Source organism: Chelonia mydas, chromosome 2 (assembly GCF_015237465.2).
Source record: "Chelonia mydas isolate rCheMyd1 chromosome 2, rCheMyd1.pri.v2, whole genome shotgun sequence".
Lineage (NCBI taxonomy): Eukaryota > Metazoa > Chordata > Testudines > Cheloniidae > Chelonia > Chelonia mydas.
In genome coordinates, this window is record NC_057850.1 from 76,263,000 (window position 1) to 76,285,608 (window position 22,609).

The following is a 22,609-nucleotide window of genomic DNA, read 5'->3' on the forward strand; positions in this document are numbered from 1 at the left end:
AGACTCATGGTTAACATTAATTTCCCTGGTCAGGGCTCTCCCTTCTGTACAGAAGTCTTGCAAACCTTGGTTTGGTCTGAAAACTATGTGGGTTGGGTCACAAGCAGACATGCCAAACCCATGGGGAAAAAATGCAGAAATTGGGCTTGTTTTGGCTTAACTGGATTATGAGTTGCTTGTTGGCTAGTTTTTGGCTTGTAGCTTGTAGCTTCTTTTTTTGATTGGCTCCTGGCAAGCAGGGGCAAGGGAGGAGTGGAAGCAGGGGCAAGGGGGGGAAAGAGTCAGGGGTGCACAGCGGGCCCACCACAGTCCCAGACTGCATGCTGGGGGATCTAGTCACGTAGAGTGTTGGGGTTCTTAGGGATTGGCTTGTTTTGGCCTTGTTTTGAAATGGGATTAGCTTGATTTTTGGCTTATTGTGAAAGTCGGGGTGCTTATTTACCATGTGAAAGTTGGTAACTGTGGTCACAAGTAGATTTTAATGATATAGACAAAAGAACAAGGCCCACAGAAAGCAGTAATGAATAGTTGTGCAGGAGCATCCCAGGAATGGAAATGTGATGCTGACAATCACAATTTCTTCCCTACTACCTCCTGAGGGATGTAATATACTCCAGGCCAATACCAGTAATAAATTACTACTAACATGCTCTCTCTCCCACAAACTCTGGTGGCCAGGGAGTAGGAGAGGTGGAGTCAAGATAATAAATTAAAAAAAAAAATCCGTAAAAGGACCAAAAAAATGCCACCAATTGAGTAAAAGAGATGGTTAGAGTCAAAAAGGCATCCTTTAAAAATTGAAAGTAAAATCTTACTGAGGAAAACGGAAACAAACTCCAGCAAGTCAAGCGTAAAAATATAATTAAGCAGGACAAGAAAGTATTTGAAGAGCAATTAGTACCAGACACAAAATCTAACAGCAAAAAAATGTTTAAGTACATCAGAAGCAGGAAGACAAATCTGAGTAACTGTCACAGAGTGAGGTGTTGATACAGGAGGTATTGGAATAAATTAATAAGTCATCAGGACCAGATGGTATTCTCCCAAGAGTTCTGAAGGAACTCAAATATGAAATTGCAGAACTCCTAACTGTAGTAAATAACCTATTTCTTAAATCAGCCTCTGTACCAGATTCTTGATTTTTTTTAAAAAAGCTCCAGAGGAAATCCTGACAATTACAGCCTACTAAGCCTAACTGCATTACTGGGAAAATTGGTTGAGACTATAGTAAAGAACAGAATTATCAGACACATAGATGCATATGATTTGTTGGGGAAGAGTCAACTTGGCTTCTGTAAAGGGAAATCAGGCCTCACCAATCTATTAGAATTCTTTGAGGGGATCAACAAACACATGGACAAGGGTGATCCAGTGGATATAGTGTACTTGTACTTTCAGAAAGCCTTTGACAAAGTCCCTCACCAAAGGCTCTTAAGCAAAGTAAGCAGTCATGGATAAGAGAGAAGGTCCTCTCATGGATCAGTAACTGGTTAAAAAGACAAGAAAAAAAAGGTAGGAAGAAATGGTCAGTTTTCACAATGGAGAGAGGTAAACAGTGGGCTCCTCCAAGGATGTGTATTGGGAACAGTGCTGTTCAGCATATTTTAAAATGATCAGGAAAAAAGGGGTAAACAGTGATGTTGTAAAGTTTGCATATGATAAAAAATTACTCAAGATAGTTAAGTCCAGTGCAGACTGCAAAGAGTTATAACAGGATCTTACAAAATTGGATGAGTGGTAAAGGAAGTGTCAGATGAAATTCAGTGTTGATAAATTCAAAGTAATGCACATTAATACACCTAACCCCAACTATCCATTAAAAATGATGGGATCTAAATTAGCTGTTATTTCAAGATCACTTTCTTGAGTGGTGATTGTTCTCTGAAAAGATCTGCTGCTCAATGAACATCGATAGTCAAAAAAGCTACCAGAATATTAGGAACCGTTCCATTAGAAAAGGAATAGAAAATAAGATAAATATCATATTGCTACTATATAAATCAATGGTTCACCTACATCTTGAATACTGTGTGCAATTCTGGTTGCCCCATCTGAAAAATGAAATATTAGAATTAGAAAATGCCCAGAGAAGGGCAACAAAAATGATTAGGGGTTTGGGAAAGCTTCCATATGAGGAGAGATTAAAAAGACTGGGACTGTTCATTTTTATAAAGGAAGTAATAAGTGGGGATATTGTAAAAGTCTCTAAAATCATGAAAAGTGTGCACAAAGTGAATAAGGAAGTGTTATTTACCCTTTTTCATAACCCAAGATCCAGGGGTCACCCAATGAAATGAATAGGTATCCGGTTTAAAATAAATAAAAGGAAGTACTTCTTCACATAATGCACAAGCAACCTGTGGAATTAGTTGCCAGAGGCTGTTGTGAAGGGCAAAAGCATAACTGGGTTAAAAATTAGATAAATTCATGGAGGATAGCTCCATCAATGGCTGTTAGCTAAGGTAGTGAGGGATACAGCCACATTCTCTGGGTGTCCCTAAACCTCTGATGGCCAGAAGCTAGGACTGACTCCGTGATCCATCCCCAGTTATTAAGTGCCCTGTTCTCTTCATTCCCTCTGAAGTATCTGGCACCAGACACTGTTGGAAGACACGGTACTGGGCTCACAGGTGCTGACTTTCTAATATGGCAGGAGGTGCTTCCCCCGGCTCTACCCCAGGCCCCGCCCACACTCCACCCCTTCCCCCAATGCCCTACCCCAAACTGCCTCTTCCTGCCCCCGCCCCACCACAGCCCGCCTCTTCCCAACCCCACTCCACCCCCTGAGAACGCCTCACCCTCTCTTCTTTCCCCTACCCGCAGCGCCTCCTGCATACCAGGGAACAGCTGATTCATGGAGGGTGGGAGGCGCTGGGAGGGAGGGGAGAGGTGCTGATAGGGGGGCTGCCAGTGGGTACTCAGCACCCACAATTTTTTTTCCGTTGGCACCTATGACTGGGATGGATGGAAGATTGATCTGAAACAGTATGGCCATTCTTTTGTTCTTATGTTTGAGTCACTCCCCACCCACCTTCTCCAGGGAGGGAATAAAAAAGTGCATAACCCATTTTTACTCCTGTGTGCTTGGACCCAGAATTCAGGCAGCACCTGTGGGAATTTAAGGGTTCTGTAGTTTCCTCATCGGAGTGTTGCTCTTTTAAGATTTCTGAAAGCATGCTCCACACCTCGTCCCTCTCAGATTTTGGACGGCACTTCAGATTCTTAAACCTTGGGTGGAGTGCTGAAGCTATTTTTAGAAATTTCACATTGGTACCTTCTTCGCATTTTGTCAAATCTTCAGTGACAGTGTTCAAAAATCACACAACATGTGCTGGGTCATCATCCGAGACTGCTATAACATGAAATGTATGGCAGAATGTGGGTAAAATAGAGCAGGAGACATACAATTCTCCCCCAAGGAGTTCAGTCACAAATTTAATTAATACATTTATTTTTTTAACGAACATCATCAGCATAGAATCATGTTCTCCAGAATGGTGGCTGAAGCATGAAGGGGCATATGAATGTTTAGCATATCTAACATACAAATACCTTGCAACGCCAGCAACAAAAGTGCCACGAGAATGCCTGTTTTCACTTTCAGGTGACATAAATAAGAAGCAGGCAGCAGTATCTCCCTTAAGTGTAAACAAACTTGTTTGTCTTAGCAATTAGCTGAACAAGAAGTAGGACTGAGTGGACTTGTAGCTCTAAAGTTTTACATTGTTTTGTTTTTGAGTGCAGTTATGTGACAAAAAATCTACATTTGTAAGTTAAACTTTCATGGTAAAGATTGTACTACAGTATTTGTATGAGGTGAATTGAAAAATACTATTTCTTTTGTTTATCATTTTTACAGTGCAAGTATTTGTTATAAAAATAATGATACAAAGTGAGCACTGTACACTTTGTATTCTGTCTCATTATGGAAATCAATATATTTGAAAATGTAGAAAAACATCCAAAAATATTTAATAAATTTCAATTGGTATTCTATTGTTTAACAGAGAGATTAATTCCGATTAATTTTTTTAATTGCAATTAATTTTTTTGAGTTAATCGCATGAGTTAACTATGGTTAATTGACAGCCCTAATTTAAATTGATAACAGAATGGATAATCAGCGTGATTTCAGCATCAGTTTGCTTGATTTTGGGGATTACTGCCATAAACAGCTGATCATATGTGCTAAATTTTGAAAGCATAATAAGTACTTCACAACTGTGAAATAATTTATCAACAAATTGTCTTATAAGTTTCAAAATCCAGTGACCATTAGATTAAATAATAAAAATGTAACAAAATGTTTTAAAGAATGTTCTCTCTCCCTTTTTTAAAAAAAGGAGAATATCAATAGCCACTGATTTGATATCAAAGCAACATGAGAAATATAAGTAGATTTTTGGGGGGTCAATGACAAAACGGAAGCAAATTTTGCCAGTGTCTGAAACTGTTTTCCTATAGTGTTTAAACAAACCTAGTGACCCATTTTTATCATCTCATTAAATAATTGAACCAGATGGGATTTCTAAAGTCTGTTCAGTTCATTATTTTTCTAATATAGTATTTTTATTAATAATAAACTGGTGACACTCTTATGTAGGCAGTGCTTATACATAGGTTTTAAAGTATTAATGCATGATTAATGGATGTTTTTAATAAATGTTTAATAATTATTGGTTATTATAGCATCCAACAGGTTAAAAGGTTGCTTATTACCATGGCTGATACAATTTACAGCATCTTCTATGGATTTGCTTATCACTGTCTACAATACATGTATACAATACAGTATCATGTCTGTAACTTGCTTACAACATCAATTAATCATTATAAACACTTTATAAATGGAAACTCAATGTAAAGTGTGTCAGATTTAAATTTGTCAGTGCCTAATGCTAAACCTTTTTTCAAGCAACTTAAAAAAATAACTCAAAAAGCACATCTTCTTGACCTCACTGTAGGGCTTAGGACACATAAATGAGCACCAAATGCTCTTGTTCTGCCTTCAGGAAAGCACTGCAGTGAACTAAAATGACCTGAAATAGGTCTTTCCTCCCAGAACCCAGACAGTTGTTACAGGCAACTGCTCCTCCACCTGTATACCTCTCTTCTGCTTATTTCTCTTCTTTGTATTGCTCAATCTCCATTTGAAACTTTTCTGAGAAGACAACAAAGGTTGAAGTGCCAATGCAGTACACAGATGGAACCAGTTCTACATCTCCTTTATGGGAAACAAGAAGGACACCACTCCTATATTTCTCAGTGTCTAGTTGAATGCAGCACCTGCATAAAAAACAATTGGCTAAGCTGAACACAGGAAAGAGTAAGGTAATGCGAGTAGGAAAAGAAGTGCTTCAAAGAATTTGCTTCCTCTCTAACATCCCCCACTATTGAGGGCATCTGCTTTTAGATTAAATTGATCCATATGTAAGGGGACTGTTGCCCCCTTACTAACATTCAGTGGGGGTGTTTTAGTTGCTAGCTCCCAGTACTAAAAGGGGGAAGGGTTGATGGGGAATCAGGACCCTGAGACTGACAGTCCCCAGGAACAATGGGGAGAGGCCAATGCTCCAGGTCAGCCTGAATGACAGGGCGAGTAGGCTAATCAGGGAGTCAGGAGACCAGGGAGGTCCAGTCCTCCGTGTGAGCTGGATTTGCCTGGGTCAGACAGAGTGGGGCCGAGCTAAGGAGAAGGCACGGGCCCAAGCTGAGCTGCGGAGCAGAGCTGTGCCAGATCCAGAGGGACCAGAAAAGCAGCCCAGCGAGAGCAGACCCTGTCCTGGGAGCAGAGCTGCAGGAACCAGAGCCAGAGGGGCCAGAAAAGCAGCCCAGGAAGCAGGTCAGTGCTGGGAGCAGAGTCACAGAAGCAGCCTGCGGAGCAGACCTGGCCTGTGAGCAGAGCTGCACCAACCAGAGCCAGAGGGGCCAAAGAAGCAGCCCAGGGAGCTAGAGGCAGAGCAGCAGCAGCAGTGCAGAGACAGAGTGGTGGAGCCGGGGCTGGAGCAGTCCGGAGCTGCGTGCGGTGAGCTGCTGGGGAGAGTGAGGGGGACCCTGGGCAGCGGGCCCAGCACAGGGAGATGCCTCAGCCAAGAGGCTCTGCAGGCCAGGCTTGGATCATAACCCTGACAGGGCGGGGGCGACACTGGGAAGAAGGGTCCTACCACTTAGAGCCTGAGAGTGTGTGGCCACCACCAGAGCAAGTGTCCAACCAACTCACAGCATCCCTGCAGCACAGCCAGGGCCTGAGAAGGGGGCCTGGGACTTACAAGGAACAGACTGTGAACTGCCCGGACATTCCAGAGACACTGTTTGTGATGTTCCCTGGCACAGAGCGGGCTGATGTGTTTCCTTTAACCTTTCCCATTTTTCCTTATTCTTTTTAAAATTAATTGTTGATTAAATAACTTGCATTTGCTTTAACTTGTATGTAATGGTCAGTGGGTCAGAGAAGTGCCCAGGGCAGAGAGAGTACCCCGGAGTGGGGACACCCGAGCCCCTGTCCTAGGTGACCACAGCAGAGTTGGGGTTCGAGCCCCCCAGGAATCCTGGGCCCAGCCTTGTTGGGGTTACAAGGACTCTGCCGGACAGGAGAATGGAAGGGGAGTCCTCAAGGGTAGGGAGGCCACTGGGTAAAGGAATTGGGAGCGAGGACTCAGATCCTTTTGCTAGCCCACTTAACTGGGGTAGTGCAAAAACCAGGAAAGTTCCCCACAATAGCGGGACTATTCCCCTGCTTACACATAGCCTAGGCCCTAGGGTCCTTTTTTGTGGGCTTCTCAATACAACTGGATACCCAAATATCCATGGCAGCAATAAACACCAACTTTAATTAGTGTGAAGATTGCACGTCATCCTATCACATGCCAACCATTTGTGACCTGAAGTCTTCTTTTATTGCAACTAACTATATCTAGAACTAAAGCCACACACCCTGAGAAAAGCTCCAGCTGGTATAAAATTCAGCAGCTAGCCTGCCTAGCAACACAGATCACTGTGTACACATAGAATCATAGAATATCAGGGTTGGAAGGGACCTCAGGAGGTCATCTAGTCCAACCCCCTGCTCAAAGCAGGGCCAATCCCCAATTTTTGCCCCATATCCCTAAATGGCCCCCTCAAGCATTGAACTCACAACCCTGGGTTTAGCAGGCCAAAGCTCAAACCACTGAGCTATCCCTCCCCCCATCACTCCAGGGTTCTACCCTCTACAGCCGGTTGTCCATAGATTACAGAACTCAATTCAAGGGGCCTATAGGATTGTCTCTAGATGTCTGAGAGTGATCACCCCTCCAAAACCAGGTACTTCTCCAGCAGCTGTATCCCACTGAAATGGTGAAACTGTTAAATGTTGGGGGAGTCACTTGAGTCCAAGAGATACAACATTCACAGCTCCTGACCAGAGAATATGGAACTAGCTCTCACATCAGATAAGAATGACCACTGTAGCAACCTTCATGAAAAATGGATCCCTACTCAGCAATGTTGAATCATCACAGTATACCCTCTCAGGGACTCAGTAGTAGCCCAACACAGGGACTGATGGGCTGGAGAACCAACACTCAGCTTTCCATGCTGCCCAGCGGAAGAATGACAGAAAGGACACAGAAGCAATTAAGAGAATGCCAAGCTAGGCATGCAACCTGCTATGTCAAAAGAGCCAAGGGCCTGAGGCCAAGATACACAGGTGAGCAAGTCTGGGTCCAACCATCTGTAACAGAGTGTGCTGGGTAAGGAGTTGAGACAGCAAGCTGTCACTCAAATCCCCACCAGTATACATTGGAACCTGTCTGAAAGAAGGTGCCAATTAACTTAGCAGAGACAAAGCTGAGGGGTTGATTGTGGGGGGGGACCCCAGCAGCTGGGATTATATAAGCAGACAGGAAGGAAATGCTAGAAAGGAGAGTAGGGAGCCTGAATGAAGGCACGACTGACTGCTGCTAATACCATATCCTTCCCCAGAAGCATTGGCTACTGACTGTGTCCTGTCAAAGGGATAGAATAAAGCATGGTGGTGGTTAAGCACACATGGCATTGTGGTCATTTACTGGGACTGGAAAAGACTCTCAGGGGATCACCCCATGACACCATCAAATAGCCAGACAAAGCAACCATATATGATGAAGTGGAATACCAGGCATATGAGGTAATTACAGGACAGCAGTAGCTATGAAACCAAAGCCAACTGTGAAGAGCAGTAGACAGACGTACCTGGGCAGATGAAGCCAAGTCCAGGACAAGGAGGACATTGAGGAGCCTCAACCATTAGCCAGCCTGATGTGGAAGAGTCTGCAGAAATGAAATATCCTGACTCCAGCTGGACACCACAAAATAGAATAAAGGCAGGAACAGAGTGGAAGCAAGTCCCCCACCAATAGCAAATAACACAAATCTGAAGTGGGAGATTGCGTCGAAGACCATCACACTTAAGAGACTAAAAGGCCACAATAAGCTGGCAAGGAAGATCATGTCCCCTGGGTGGGCTATGTACTAGTAACCTCTGGGTCCAGCAAGTCAGCAAATATTGGCACAAAAGACATAACTACAACAAAATTTATTAAAAGGCAAGATTTAGCAAGTTGGAGGGAGCAACACAGGTTGTAGGAGGGAGGAGTTTGGAGGAGGCACCAAGAATTCAGTCAGCATGCATTTTGTTTGAATGCTACCTAAAGTTACACCATCTCTGTAAATAATTCTCTTAATAAAGAGCCAGTTTAGTTTTAGAAACATTCTCTCTCATGTTGTTACCCAGCACATGGTACAGGTACCAACCATGAAACTAACCGTTGTCAGAACTAAATGCAAAATTCTTCTCTTCTTTTTAGCTTTCCCTCAATAATCTCTCCACACGGGCACATGTGGAAAACACCCACTCACTTAAACATAAACAGGCAAACAATACAAAAATTGTATTTCTTCTACAGTCAGGGAAGGGAGAGCTTCCTACTCTTAATTCTGTTTTTAATACCTGAGAGGTGCCCAGATGACACTATGGCAAGATAGGGGTCATATAGAGCTCAGACAGACCAAAAAAAGCATATTCTGAATAAAGAGACACTAGGTGCCATTAAAAATCTAACACTGGCCACTTTGTAATGTCAGCAGTACCATGGAATCTTCTGGTGGAATAGAGGGAGGTAGATTCCGTGGTTATTGCAAAGAGCAGACAAAAACAAACAACTCCAAACTCAGTGGGAAATTCAGAAATGGATCCAAATTTTGAGGCTTGAATCCATTTCTAGTAGAAAGGGAAATGGAAATTAGTGGTAGATAGAGGGTGCCATAAGATGTGTGTGTGTGCGTTTGTTTGTGTAACACGAAAACAAGCCTAAGTATTTTATGAAATAAAAATATCAACTAAAAAAAAGACTCCCTTGGGTTTCTCTATCCTCCTCACATACACAATGCTTCAGCATAATATTTTTGTTCCTTGCTATTTATTAGTGGTAAGCATAATGCACGGTTACAGGGTGCTTTGGACTCCTTTTTGTCCCTCCCAAGTGTACCCTGCAGATGACAGGCCTTGCTTTCTTCCCTTCTCTGAAGGGTGGAATCATGTAGTTCAGCCACTCCTAGTCTTGATCTCTGGGTGGTAGTCCCCCGTTTACCAAGCATGTTAACCTGACAGGCCCAACTGGGTTTGGCATCTGCAAGCCCTTCCCCCTGGGAGCCTGTGACAGAATAAGAGTGACAGAAACAGCTTCTTCAAAGCACAGCATTATTTATTTCTTCACTCAAAGGTACAAAACACACAGAGCAAATTAAATAAAACATAAAAGGTCTGTAAGTATAATTTTCCTGACCCACACCTTAAACTTTCCTTGCAAGCTTTAGTAAGATCCATTCAGCCTAGTTACCTCCATCTCTAGGCTGGGAGGAGCAGACTGCAGCATCTGTGTCTTTCTGTGGGTCCCACTCTTCGAGACTCACCTTCAGGCATTCCATTGACGACAAGCCCATTCACCACCCTAACTCTGGGTAATGTTTTCTGACAAGACAGAACTCTGACCTGTGCTTCAACAAAGAGATAAGCTAAGGTGCAAGAAGAAAGGGAATGTTATAGTTATACATATTATTTTCTCAGCATCCTCTTACCCTGGTAACTGATTATTGTGCATTGTGTGCGTGGCCACATTAGTCACATGGAGTCTGAGTCTCTTCTCATTTGCGTCATTGTACATCAAGAGTAACTCCACTGATAGTATTGGAGTTACACTGGTGTGAAGCTAGGGCAACTGGAGGGCAAATCAGACATATGATATTGTTTGTTGGCTGATTGAGTGTAACTGTAACGAAGAGAGAGAAGGTATGATGAAGTCCTCCATGATGAAGTCATAGAGGTGTTATTGTGGAAGAATTGAGGAATTCTGAGGATACTTAAAACCCTTCATTTCCAGACCACTTGATGTCTCAAGCCAACCTTGCCTGTATGCAAGAATAATTAGACTATTATAATATTAGAGGTTAGAGTTAGAGTCAAAATTAATAATACTTTGCAAGGCAGAATCCTTTAGTGGAATAGCAGCTTCTGTGCTATACCCCTTCCACCATCCCACATGAGTGACAGGGATGGGGAAAAGATATCTTAGCCAAGCCTCAGATGCCATAATGCCCCCTGTAGGCTGTCAGCAGACATTATGAGATACAGCAGCCTTTAAATGCCCTTTATTGCACTGGCAACTTGTCCAGCAGCTGCTGGCCCCAGGATCATATGTATACAAAAGGTGGCTTAATGCCAGTACATTTTGCCTTCATTTGTGTACATTCTTTCCTTAACTGTAGGTGACTGCCCATTTATATGACACGAGGTAAATCTATACCCATTATTCATAAAAAAAAATACAGCAGTAACAAAGATAGTGCTAATGTCTGGCAGCTTTGAGTTGCCAACCAGCTGTGCAGTTTCTGGTTCATTGTGTAAGCTACAGACATAAATATACTCTTGATGAAGGAAACAATGGGTCCACCAAAAGGCCTACAAAAAAGCTTTATGGTTTGGAATTTGGCTCTCACTATTATTTTATAACATCAGGTTATTTTTGAAGAGCTTTCAGAGCACTTTTAGCCTAGAAAATCAATGTGTGTGATAGAAATTAATACATTTTACAAAAATAACCAAACAATTTAACACTGAGGACTTAAACGTTCAAATAACATCATTTTTCATCAAAAACACCATTACAGGCAGTTATGGTTGAATGCTGTTTGTCATATTTTTGTAAGAGAGAAATGCATGGGATGATGAAATTAACTCCAGCTTATAGGAGGCTGACATTTGAACAAGGAAGAAATTGCAATGTGTTTGGTTGTCTGAGGTAAACACATTAGCTGCTGAATGTGTAAATTGCAAAAATAACTTAGTAGCCAAAAGTGAGAATGAATGAACAAGCAAACGATCTAATTTCTGTTGGAACACATCACCTGTGTGATTTTTCAGGGTCCCTGGGGAACAAAGGAGCAGATGAAGTGGGAGGAGCATCTGTGGTATCAGTTGGGAAAAAATCAATAACAAATACAATCCAAGTGCCAGCAAACAAAAACTCTTCCTGCTACTCTATCAAGAGTTGGGACATCTGAAATAGTGAAAGTCAGGACTCGAATTGAGGACTGAGATATCACTACACTCTCTACCACTAGTATTTGGTGAAGCCAAAATTTGTCTATCTGTAGTTCTTGGGGTAAATATATGGCAAATGTCAGTTCTACTTTTTGAAGTTATGGCCTAGTGGGAGACCCATTCAGAGAGAAGGATGAAACTGAGCTCTATTTTGATAAGGGAAAAAATTCCTTGCCATTTGTGAAGTGAAACCAGAAGCAGGGACCACAGTGTCTTGTGATGTGGAGGAAATACGAAGCCCAGAGAAATAGTTAGGATGCAGGGTATCTTAACCGCAGATCGGCAGTTCACCAAGTGCTATTTCAGCAAGCAAGATAGATGCATGCAATGTAATTAATTGGATTTCATGGTCTGCTAAGAACAGCATGCATCCAGTGTTTTAGATCATGATAAACCTACCCACTGGGATGAAGGTCCCATGCCCCTTCAAGCAAGCACAGCATGAGACCTGGCTATTAGTGAAGCTCTGAGAAAATAACAGAAGGGCCACAAATAGATTCTTTAAAAGGGTTTAAGCTGAAAGTGTGTTTCAGTGGAGTCCAGCTACCCTGTAAAATGAATATTGTCCTTTAAAATATATATAAAACTTCCATGTCACTCAGTCCTTGTTGGAGCAATAGCACTGCTTACTGACACTTAAGATACCCTGCTCCAGGGAGAGAGAACAGACTTCTCCCTGCATAGACAACTATTTTCATCTGTTTTTGTTTCCCTTTGTGAAGAAAGTATTGTACCCTCAAAGAGAACAAAAAGCAGCATTTGCCACATGGTTACAACACAGCGGTGTCTGTGATTACTACAGTTTCCCCCCTAGTGAAACAGGAGATATCTGTGGTAACTGTGTGGCAACACTTACGAAGGTATTAACCAAGTAATAGCTTTTTCTTTTATGTGAAAGTCTCAGAAATTCCAGTATGTTATAGACTGAATTCGACCTGTAAAAATGAAGGTTCCAGACTCAGACCTATACCTGAGTAGAGTGACCAGGACGCGTGCGATGGCTGCCTGAAGGCAGCATCTCCTGTAATAGGAGTTGCCTGTTCTCATAGTGAGGAAACTTGTAGGAAGCAGGAAAGCTAGTGTCAGGAGGAGCAAGCTTGCTAGGATCAGGTGTTTTCTGGTGAAGAGTAAGTTGGGGAGAGACCTGTTCAGAGGTTCTCTCAGCAGGAAATTCTGGGTTGGAAGTGGAAAGAACCAGCCTGATGGCAAGAATGAGGGAAGGAACCTGCAATCCAGCCTTGTGACCCAGAGGCAGAAAATTACAAAGACTTAAAGGGTAGAGGGTTTGCTTATGAAGCCCTGCTGATTAGAGAAGAGACTGTTGGTACCAAAGAGGACCAAGCAAACTACTTTCTATGTTATGGAAGCAGAATGATTTAATAAAACAGAGACGTAACAGGAAGTTAATTAAAAATACTCCATTTGAGTTGGTTGAAGAGGCAAAGGAGAAACTGAGGCCAGCTATATTGCATTGGGCCTGGGGAAGAGGCATACCCCTACGATGGTAGACCAGGGAAGGCATAGTTGTTGTCGCACCTTTTGCATCTGTTTCCCCTCAGGTGGAGCTTGCCACTACTTATTCCAGCCCCTCCCTAGCCTCTTTAAAGAGGCTAGTGCCACTGCTGACAAAGTCCCCCCTATCTGCATGATGAGATTTTTGTATTTTAAGAAGCACTCCCACTGCCTACGTGTTTATGCAGAATCTCAGGGAACACCTACCTCTAAAACACGGTAACACAAATCCTATGCATATTTTCTAATTAAACTCTTTTTATCTGGCTCAAATATTGCACTCGGCACCTTTCTGGTAGCAAACCTTAATTACTATGTCAATCACAGGCATAAATCCATGGTACAAAGTAAACTGGATTCAGGTTTGCAATGCAAAGGGCACTCCATTTTGCTTTAAAGTGATAGAGGATGAAAATGTACAAATATTGAAATTTGGATATAGCCCTATCATAAACATAAAAATTGGTCCAATGGATAGAGCCTGATCTTGGATTCAGTTTATCTGAGTGTTACTCTCTGCTCTCACTGACCTGCTGTTTATTACCTTGGTTGGTTGCTTCTCTCTGGGCCTCTCTTTCTCCTGACATATTTTGTGTGACTTGTCTATTTTGAATGTAGGCTCTTCAGAGCAAGGCCATTCTCTTACTATTTGTTTGAAGTATGTAGTACAATGGGGTCCGGATCTCAGCTGTGCTTTGAGGCACTATCATCATACACATAATAATAATAATACTGGGGCAGACGTCACCAAGTGGCACTGTTACACATCATCTTTCAAGTCTTTTTCTTAGTATGCAAGCAAGTTTTGACTTTTGGGAAGGCACGCTGTGTTGTTAATATTGGGGATATGCAAGGTTTTGTACAGAGGGAACTCTGTGTGCAGCTAGAGAGTTTACTCTTTGGCTCAGTCTTTTGTTAGAGTCAATTCTTGAGGTGGAGTTACTCCCTGGGAAGATGGTATAGGTACTGGGTTGAGGTTCCTGGAAGATGGGATTGCCCTGCATGCGATTTGACCGGCTCTGTTCCAGGACTGGTGTATGTGTAAATACAGCATGTTACACTTAAAATACACTCAAATTCTGTGTCATTGATTTCTCCTCCAGTGGACCTCCAAGATCCATGACATCTGCTACCACTAAGCATGGGGTGACATTGGTGTCAGAAAAAGAGACAATGATAATAATGAATAAAATAGACCAATCTTGTAATTAATCATTGCAGAATATGATGCTCACATGAGACTGAGCAGTATTATTTTACTATTATTTAGGTGGTTCCAGTAGCATCCACTATGTGGCAGCTTCTGTACAAACATGAAAGAAAGTATGATTATTACCCCCGAAGAGCTTACACTGTAGTTTCACTGACCCACTGCTAACCACTAAGACTGCAATTCTTAAATGTTGAGAAAGTGGCAGATCACTTTTCTCTCAGCTCGTGCCTGATGCCTGCAGAATGTTAGAAACGTAGGCAAGAGCATGTAAGGTGAGTTTTCTTTTCCTTATTGTAAACTGGCAATGTGTCAAACTATGTTAACAAATTCCCTTTAACACAATTTGCAGTTTGGGGTCAGAGTCCAACATCCTGTACATGGACTTTGTACATCTTCTTTACAATGCTGATTTGATTAAACTAACAATGTTACAAATCTACCATCAATTCAAGAGAGAAGATAATTAAACAGCCATAGTATCATAGAAATGTAGGACTGGAATGGTATGATGCCTTTTACAGTTCACAGGACAGATATTCATGCTGATAAAGTTATAAATCAAATAATTCCTGAGCAAGCAAATGTAAAGTAGTGAAATGTTACTTGAACAGACATTTAATGTGTGTGTGTGTGTGTGTGTGTACAGAAATTTTAAGAAGCAAATTCAGCCATGCTTATATTACTATGATGAGAAAGGAATCCACTTTTAAGAAAAGACCTAAGATGTGAGAGAGGAGTGCTTGAACTAAAGATACCAAAAAGGCAGCTGGTGTACAATGACAATTGCTTGTCCTGCTGACTGGTATCATGTGCATTGTATCCTGGTGCTCCCCTCATCTGTGTTGTAGTTACCTCATACTTGCATTGCAAGCTCTTTGGGGCAGGAACTGTTTCTTTGTTATATGTTTGTGCATTGCCTAGGACAATGGGGCCCTGGCTGGTAGTTGCTTCTACAATACAAAGAATGAGTAATAGTAATAAAACAGGTCAAGGTCAACTAACTTTTTTATAAGGATGATATTATTGAAGAGGAAAACAGATGCAAAGCACAACTGCACTGACAGAGAAATAACATATACATGAGGCCAAATTGTGTCTTTTCTTCCTCAAAAAATATAGGATCACAGGAGTTGAGGAATTGAGCAAAGGACAAGCTTTCTTACATGGCATTGTATGCATTATTTACTATACATTAGGGCTACTGGATGGAAGCTGAACTGCTCCTCCCCTTTTCTGATTAGGAAATCTCAAGTTTGAACTTGCCCCCTATCCAGACATGGTGGTGGGAGTGAGTGACGTAGAGTTGGCATATACTCCAGTAGGAGATTCCTTATGACAGGGCAGTTCCCAACTGTCTCTTTCAGGAAACTCTGAATGCCACCCACTTTGCCACTGGGATTATACAGAAGGAATTTAGCCTGGGCCAAGGAGTTGGCCCTGATTTCTTTTTTTGTAAGTTTTCCCATCTCTAGTCACACAATGTTGTTTCAGCTACATATGATCTAGAAAAATACCAAAGGTTAATAAATATATTTCAAATTGATGTGGAGAATACTTACTGCATATGGTACTTACTCTATATGGCAATTTATAGCTTGGAGTTAATTTTTTTTGAATTAATATAACATTTTATACCAGCATGGAAAATAGATTTTTAAATTAATGTCCAAAATAGCTTGGATAAAGATATTGAAGGATTCATGAATCAAAAATTTGAATTCTTCAGAACATCAGAACATGAAATATAATATAATGTTTTAGATATAAAATGACATGGAAATTGATGGTCCCAATTTTTTAGCTGGATTTAACAGTGCTTAAACTAAGAATCTGTAAATTTTAACATTTAACTTTCATGCTTAATTGAATTTTGAAAACTATTTTAAACATAAGCAGTATACGTTTCATATATTTTTGACAATGTCACCCTATAAATGGACTAAATTTATTATAGATACATGTTTATCTTTCCCATGTAATCCTCAGGCTCTTCCTAACTGTTTAAAGAATGGATATAAGCTATAGTTTTTGTGATGATGTGTCTGCTGGCAAACAAAGATTCTAGTGGTGACGATGTTTCAATCATCGTCAATTGGCAGAAAGAGGAAATAGACTAAAAGATTATTTGTCAGATGATTTTTTGACTTTTTAAACAGCATGTCTTGGTTAAACTCAGTTAATCTCTGATGTTTTATTCTGATTTTTTCTAGAGCATAAAACATTGCTAATTGCGTCTGACTTATTACGACCACATGTTGACTTGCAAACACCTCCATATTCTAGTAATTAGTGACCTGTCTCTTCTGAACTATACTAAAATGACTATTTGTATTATGGTAGCACTTAGAAGCCACAGCCAAGAATGGGGCTCCATTGTGGCAGGCACTATACAAACACAAAGACAGACCCTGACCTCAAGAGTTTACAGTTTCAGATAAGACAGAGAACAGATGGGGAAACCGGGGTGCAGAGAGGTGAAATGACTTTCCCAAAGTCACACAGCAGGTACGTGGAAGAGATAGGAATAGAAACCAGACCTCCTGACACCAGTCCCATGCCTTGTACACTAGATCAGGCTCCCTTTTCTAAAGACCAAGAAAGATTATGGATTCCATGTTTGTACAGACAGTAATGCTAGATAAAAAAAGTGTACTACAGGAAAAGATTCTGGAATGTAATACAGGACTTCCATTGAGGAAGGTGCAAAGTCACAAATTACCATAGACGGAGGCCCAAGGAGGCAAGGAGTGTGTCTCAAGAGGCATAGTTACCTTAGCTAAGGATCTTGGTCTGTGGATCTCCAGGATTAGTGGCTCAAAAGCTACAGATCCTAAGTATAATTCTACAGCCTGTTTAACAAAATGTATTAAGCCATGGAAGACTGGCTTTGTTCTGTTCTTCTCTCCTTTACAAACCTTTGAATCTTTTTTCTCTAAATAACAATACAATTAGTAACAATGTAAACATCACATAGAGCAATCATCTTTAGTCATTATGGCTACACTTTTATGTGGCTGGGCTCTCCCCAGCTAATTGACAGGACCTGTTGTGATGAAGCACAGAATCACAGAAAAATGCTGGTTTTGTAGAGTATCACCCCCAAATGACACCAGGAGAGAGACAGCAAAATTACTTCCTCATTTTTAGAGTCTTACATTATGGGGTTAATGTTCCCCAGCTCTTCACATTCACCATTCAAAGATGACCCAAATAACTGAAAAACTCATCCAGATTACCATGAAACAGGCGAGAAAGCCATCTCTGCTGAGGGCTTTCTGCTGGCTCATTTGCAGCTCGTGTCACACCCAGAACCAGATGGAAGAGTTCACCATGCTAATGTAGGTTTAAGGCAGGCTTTCCTTAAGGTTATACACACCCACGGGGTGCATTCATTACCCTGTATGTGAAGTCAGCAGGATAAAGTTGCAATTACTCTAAGGCTATCGAAGCTTAGTCCATACATAAGGAAAATAGGGTTTAAAATATATATATACAATCTACATGTCACACAGATGAGTGCAGGGTCACTCTACAGCAAGAACTATAGGTGAAGAATGGGATGCAAAAGAATGGGTGTTTTCTCTAGAAAATGTTTCTCATTTTTAAAGCAAATATTTGCAGTCTGGATCATATGTTACAGAGGTCACTTCATGTTTCATTGAATAAGAGTGGATACTGAAATTTAGCACCTGAGGTAAAAAAAATTATATGTGAGTTAAGCCCTGAATTCCAGATCAGACAAAGAAAAAAAACAACAAACAAACAAAACAAAAAACCCCACTGAAAAGCTATTCAAGCACTAGTGAAGTAAGGCAAAGATTTGAGACATGGGGCAAAATCCCAGGCCTATGGAAGTCAAGGATAAAACTCCCACTGACTTCAGTAGGACCAGAAATCCATGTTCTGTACATTGCTACATTTGGGCTATTGTTCTTGCAGTGCTTCAATAATAATGAGATGCATTAGAACTACTTGTGGAAGATCTACCCCATAGATTTAAAAAACCCTGAAGTACAGAAGCAGTTGGACAGGGATTATTACATATCTCTATTCTGTGTGGCTTTGCTCACCATGAATAAATAGTCTATTTTAGCTGTTCACCTTAAACATTATTGGCCTGATTCCACTCTTACTTACTTTGGCTTTGAATGGAATTACACCTGTTTCTCCCTTTCTAGAGAAAAGGACAATCAACCTTATAGGTATCAGCAGCCATCTTAATTCTGAGTTTTCTACAGAAGAATAACACAAGAGGTGTTTGGGGGTTGGGTTTTTTTTTTTTCCTGACCTGCAACTCGTGGTATTATTATTAATCTGAGAATGTGTTTAAATTCCAAATGTAACAGGAGTTTGGTTCAGCTCATCATAAAGCAGAGGTGGGCAAACTACGGCCCGCAGGCCACATCCGGCCCGCGGGACCTTCCTGCCCAACCCCTGAGCTCCTGGCCTGGGAAGCTAGCTCCGGCCCTTCTCCTGCTGTTCTCCCTCCCCTGCAGCCTCAGCTTACTGCGCCACTGGCACAATGCTCTGGACGGTGGGGCTGCGAGCTCCTGAGGCAGCGCAGCTGCAGAGCCTGGTCTGACCCGGTGCTCTGTGCTGCGCCGTGGCATGGCTGTAGCACTGCCAGCCACCGGTGCTCCAGGCAGTGCGCTGAGGGGGCAGGGAGCAGGGGAGTTTGAGGGGGTGGTCGGGGCCAGGGGTGTGGATAGGAGGCGGGGTGGGAAACGGGGGTTGAATGGGTGCAGGGGTCCCAGGAGGGCAGTCAGGAAGGAGAGGAGGAGTTGGATGGGGCGGCGGGGGGCAGTCAAGGGCAGGGGTTCCGGGGGTGGTCAGGGGACAAGGATAAGGGGTGTCATAAAGGGACCAGATGAGGAATTCAGATCTAGACTTGGCTTTGGATCCCAAAGCTCTCCACAAACAAAACAAAGACAGAGAAGTATTATATAGGGCCTGGATTTGTGCCCATCTCTAATTACTCATGGTTTTAGTCAGTATACAAGGAGGAAATGTGGTGAGAAATATGATTCTGATTCTCAAAGGATTCCTTGGCCCTGTGGAAGTGGCAATATATTTCAAACCAAATTTTAGAAGCATGTTGTCAGTGAAACTGGATTGTTGCATTAGAGATGTCCACTTGTGATTTCTCACTTCTAAAAAGTGACTGAACATTTCTATGTTGTCATTTCCTTCTTCGGATATGTAGCATTCTCCTAATTCTCTATATTAGTTTTCAGAAATTCTCTACTGATTGATAGTTTGGACAGTCTCATCTCAGCATTCGCTATCCAGCAGCTTGTAATTCTGATACAATCAGTCTCCTCTGCTGTATGTGTCACACTATCTGAAAAAGAGTAACTACCAGTACTCTTCTTCAGGATTTCTTACATCCCTACAGAATACTATGAACAATTGATTTTTGCGCATGACTGTAGGGTGGTTGTGATTATAAAATGATATACAGATTGTTTTATCTCTCAAACAGAGACTCGTAAAAAAAATCCTTTCCTTCATCTAGCATTCCTGAATGTAACGTGTGCCTCAGGGGAAAGAGAAAGAACTCCTACAGAACTGAATGTGCACCGTTCATTCAAGTCCACTTCAACATTAAGAGAGCTGACAGATACTGAACTACACATGACTCCTTGTCTGGCTGGGAGTGCAAATATATAGCCATCATGTAAACTATACAGTACTGCATTAAAGTTTCAGATGCTAGTAGAATGTTGAGTACTGATGGAAAACAGGTTCTCAAGCAATTTTTCCTCTACCACTTTATTATGCATTATGCCCTTGAAAATTTACAGAAGTGCTTGTCATATTTTTCAATGATGATTTCATTAATCCAAACTTTTTTTATATATGGAGCCAGCTTCTCAACAGGTCTTCCAGAAATCACTGCATCTCAACTGAAGTCAACATAGCTATGCCAATTTACCTCAGTAGATGATCTGACCCCATAGATACCTATGCACCAGTAAACAGATACACATAATATATTAAGTCCTTAATGCAGATTTCCAACCTGCATACATTTAATTTTAAATAATGTATTTCAATTTTATTTTTTTATTATTTCCCCAACTGAGAAATGTCAAATGTAATAATAGACAGACAAGGTAGGTGAGGTAATATCATTTGTTAGGCCAGCTTCTGTTGGTGAAAGAGACAAGCTTTCAAGCACTACAGAGTTACCAGTTAAAAGATAGGAAACAAATTGTAGGAATAAATGGTCAGTTTTCACAATGGATATAGATACGTAGTGGGATCCCCCAAAGATCTGTACTGGGATCAATGCTGTCCAACATGTTCATACATGAACTGGGAAAAGTGATAAACAGTGAGGTGGCAAAGGTTGCAAATGGCACAATTTACTCAACATATTTAAGTCCAAAGCTGACTGTGTAGAGTTACAAAGGATCTCACAAAACTGGGTGAGTGGGAAAGAAAATGGCAGATGAAATTAAATGTTGATAAATGCAAAGTAAATAGGAGAACATAATCCCCGCTATCCATATAAAATTATGGGATCTAAGTTAGTTGTTGCCACTCAAGATTGTCCCAACGTCGCTGTCTGGGTCTAGGTGGTGTGAGGGTGTTCTGCTCACAATAAAGCACTTTCTGGCAGTGGCATGCAGCATGGTAGCTCTCTTCCTCTCTCAGGTGGCAACTGCCTCCTTCTGCAGTGTAACCCACCTTCCTGGGGCAGATCAGTCCTAGGGCTTTCCCCTGCTGGGGTAGCCCAAACAAAGTAAAGGGGAATTAACAAAACTCAGGGTCCATATAAGAGGGAGAGGGGAATGCCTCCCTCTCAGACTGTCTCTGTAGCAGGTCCTCCTTTCCCTTAGGGAGGGATCTTTGGGCAGTTGTTGTGGGGAGAGATTCTACCATCTCTCAGTTCTCCTCTGCTGGAAGTGCAGGTTGCAAGTCTGCTCTCTTACCTGGTCTGCCACCAAACGAGCTGCTCCCTTGCCTTTTAACTCCTCCAGTTACAGCATTTGCTACAGGTATGGTGGGTGGGGCTGGCTGAACCCAGAGCAGCTCCTTAACCCCTGGTTGCCAAGTGTGGAGTTTGCATACCCCACCACAGAATTTTATTTGCCCCTTCTCATCACACAAGAATCAGGGGGTCAACCAATGAAATTAATAGGCAACAGGTTTAAAACAAACATAAGGAAGTATGTCTTCTCATAACATGCAGCAACTTGTAGAACTTCTTGACAGGGTATGTTTTGAAGGCCAAAATTATAACTGGGTTCAAAAAAGCATTAAATAAGTTAATGGAGAATACATCCATCAATGGCTATTAGCCAAGATGGTCAAGGACTCAACCCCAAGCTCTGGGTGTCCCTAAACTTCTGACTGCAAGAAGCTGAAGACTGGATGACAAGGAGATGGATCACTCGATAATTGCCCTGTTCTGTTCATTCCCTCTGAAGCATTTTGCACTGGCAGGAGACAGGATACTGGATGGACCATTGATGTGACCCAGTATATAGGTGATGGAACAATTTTTGTAGTGGGTGTGCTGAAAGCCATTGAACCAAACTGTAAATCCTATATATGATGGAAACCACTTCAAATCAGGCGGTGCTGCTGCACCCCCAGCATGCTTAGCTCCAGCATCTATGACCCAGTATGGCCATTTTCATGTTCTTAAATTATCCGGACATTTTATCACTCCCTGTAAATGACCTTCAAGTTTCCCCAGAATCCTCTCACCCACAAATCTCCAATAGCCTTCCACATCTCACATCTCTGTGTCAAGTACCTACACAAGGCGGTCATGGCCTTTGAACTTTGCTGGTTTGCCTAGCACTTGAAGACTCCTCTAGTGGCTTGCAGTTGCTATAGTGATTCCTACACAATCTCTTCTTCAGGCCCTTGCATAGTAAACATGGATGATGTAAAGGAGACATGGATGGTGTTAGAGAGCTTATTCCTTCACTCTCCCACTTCCCAGGTCCTTCTCGCATGAACAGAGAGCAACAATACCCGAAGTCCAAAGATGCAAACAATTCAATGTTTATTGGGGTGAACTTCTAGCAAGCTTAAATCCAAGTTCCTTTTTCCTTATTTTACGAATCCCAACTTACTTCCTATTTGCCCGTAATCTATATAGTAGTATTCTCAGCTATACCTTAACCAATCATTTTACTGAAATCTATCTAACCAATCCTAACATATTGTAACATAATTCTCTAACCAATTATATCCCACTACCCTAGTTAACTTACATCTAGCAAAATTAATTATACAGCAGACAGAAA

The 22,609-nt window shown here is 41.7% G+C and overlaps 1 long non-coding RNA gene across 2 annotated transcripts in view; it reads left to right on the forward strand.

Annotated features, from left to right (window-relative positions):
• Window positions 1-14,487, forward strand: part of LOC122464247 — a 31,119-nt gene extending 16,632 nt beyond the window's left edge. For both annotated transcript variants that reach the window (XR_006288191.1, XR_006288190.1), the window contains one exon: window positions 14,400-14,487. This is a non-coding gene — a long non-coding RNA (uncharacterized LOC122464247). The remainder of the gene's footprint in view (window positions 1-14,399) is intronic.
• The last annotated feature ends 8,122 nt before the right edge of the window (window positions 14,488-22,609 follow it).